Genomic DNA, 2,500 nt, shown 5'->3' on the forward strand with positions numbered 1-2,500 from the left:
AAAACGAAACCAGGGGGTGGTTACCTCGCAGCTATTTCAAAAACTTCAGTCAACCTGTAGAATTGTATCCGTCGGTATTACAAAATTTTAAACCCACATTAGGAAAAACAAGGGGTCTTAAAAGAGCAAACAAAAAAGTCTCAACTCTTAAGTCAAACTGAGATTAATAAACCTACAATAGGAGAAAAAGCTACGGCTAACCGACTCCATGAAGCTTGGACTGAAGTAGAGATATCCTTCTGTCAATTTCCCTTAACCCTGCTTTGTACTTGTTCAACATGCGAATGTCTGGTTCCATTTGTCTTGCGCTTTGCTCCTCGCTTTCAGTAATGCTCAGGACTTCTTCCAGCTGAAATGAAGCAACTATTCACAATGGACACGCATCTAATGACAATAACGTCTTTGTCTAAATAAAGCGGTTTTCAAATGAGTGTCGTAAACTCATACCTGGCGACTAAAGCCGATTTCTGGGGCTTCAATTGCTTTTGGAGACGCCCTACGATCGTGTCGTACGTGAGAGAATCTTCTCTTAACAATATCGGGGCCATCAAATCTTTCGCCAGTTGGTACGTTTCAGTGGGCAGATTAGTTGACAGGACGGCCTTTTTCTGTTTTGAGTCGGTCACCCTCCATTGGCCACGAAGAAGAATTCTAGCTGTTCTGCATAAGCTTCGAAGTCAGCTCCCACTATGAACTTCTGAACTTTTCCAAGGTTACCAACCGGATTCGATGCCGCATCAGACTCGTTGGGCATCTTGAAACGTCGTTTGGAGCTAGTTTAGGAATGTCTTCACTTTTTCACAGTAAAATATCCCTTAAGGTCCCGTCCTGGTCGCCAAACTTGTCATGTACTGACAGGATATCGGAGAACACACCAAGACAATATGGCGGATCACTACAAACACGTTTTATTCCATCTATGCGTGCGCATGTGATTACTATATATGGTAAACGCACAGGAAGACCATAAGAGAAGCGCAAGATGGAGGGTATCCTGAATGGATCACTTCAGCTGTTTCCTTCGATTTAAGCCTAGATCCTCGTGCCGTGTATCGTTTTGTGTTTTGTAAATTCGTAGTTTAAACTTACTGTGTTTCCATAATAATTGTCATTCTTTCTTTTGATGAAACGCCCAGAGATTGTTTGCATCACAGGGAGAGAAAGAGAGAGCTTTCCGATCGTGTGCTTAAATTGAGCGGTCTTAGAAACTGCCATAGTGGGCTTTCATGATTGTAATCGTTCTCAACCCAAAAGCTCGTATCGGTATTCCTTATCAAAACGTTCATCCGCAAAATGATGCAAGCAAACACATTTTCTAATTTCTTTGGCAAGAACCTTTTGTCACGGCGGAGTTCGTGCAGCCAGTTCTCAGTTTATCAAGTTCTGGCTTCTTTACATGTAAATTATGAAATGTTATCGTTTTCGGATCTATTATGCAATATGGAGCTGAACACTATGGCATTTTCAAGTTACCTGGAACAGCAAAAGTGAACAGCCACAAAAGCACATTGAGACCGACTGTGTTTTGAGCTTTCCGACAATTTGGACTGAATAACGGCCAGCCGGGTTACTAAGTTCCGTTCAAAACGGCAGCGCTCTCTTTGGAGATTTTGGCTTCTTTCGAGAGGGATTAAATTAGGACAGGATTCAGATTTGGGCCTCCAACAACACTTAATACATATTCTCTCTGTGAACTTCAATTGGTGGGTACAAAAATTATTCACAAAGAAAGCCTCTGCTTGCAGGGTTCCCGGAGCTTGCTGTAGCAATAAAAAACTTGAACTCTTCGATTTGAAACAGAAATAGATTTTTATGAAAGTGAATTCCTTAAAACGTGCGACTGAGTGTTCTGGTGTATTCTTTCGTCTTCTTATGTGGTTCAAACTTCAATCTTAGACAAAAGTAGTTGAGACATTCCTAAAACTAGTCCGCCAGACAATAACTACAATAAAAGCCTTAAAGGGGAACTCCGCGGTAAAAATGAAGTTATTTTGTATAGTTGTCCTATATTTTCTACGTAAATATTTGATAACAGTTTCTGCTGATCATTAGTCTGAACCTAGATATTTCACCTCAAAGATGAGTAAAGCGAATAGAGTTCCGCCATCTTGGAAAAATACGAGCCGCGTTACGTCGGTCAGCAGTGTGATGTGACGTATGAACGTCAAATTAACAAATTGAAGTCAGTTTTTTATGCGTCTGTCCTGTTACTGATCATGAATTGTCAAAGTGGCTGTGGATCCACGAGGCGATATGACCGTACAAACGTTTATATAAGATGTACATCAATAATTTCATTTGCAAGAATGGTTTGGGTGCCTCTTTTTTACTCACGGTCCCTTTTCTTAAGGTTGTGTAGGACTATTCTACATGTACATAATAAGTACTGTTCCCATTCGAAAAAGAGGAAAACTAGCATGTATACATTTTATTTTTTTCTTAGGCTGTTGTAGAACTATTACTGACTGCCCAAAATGATGAGAGCATTTCCAAAGATTGT

At 40.4% G+C, this 2,500-nt stretch overlaps 1 long non-coding RNA gene across 1 annotated transcript in view; it reads right to left on the reverse strand.

The window, feature by feature from the left end:
* The window catches only part of LOC138037971 (uncharacterized), a 1,545-nt gene extending 1,172 nt beyond the window's left edge, over positions 1-373 (reverse strand). The window contains exon 1 of the long non-coding RNA XR_011130159.1: positions 202-373. This is a non-coding gene — a long non-coding RNA (uncharacterized lncRNA). The remainder of the gene's footprint in view (positions 1-201) is intronic.
* Between the last annotated feature and the right edge of the window lie 2,127 nt (positions 374-2,500).

This window comes from Montipora capricornis, chromosome 2, assembly GCF_036669925.1.
Source record: "Montipora capricornis isolate CH-2021 chromosome 2, ASM3666992v2, whole genome shotgun sequence".
Lineage (NCBI taxonomy): Eukaryota > Metazoa > Cnidaria > Anthozoa > Scleractinia > Acroporidae > Montipora > Montipora capricornis.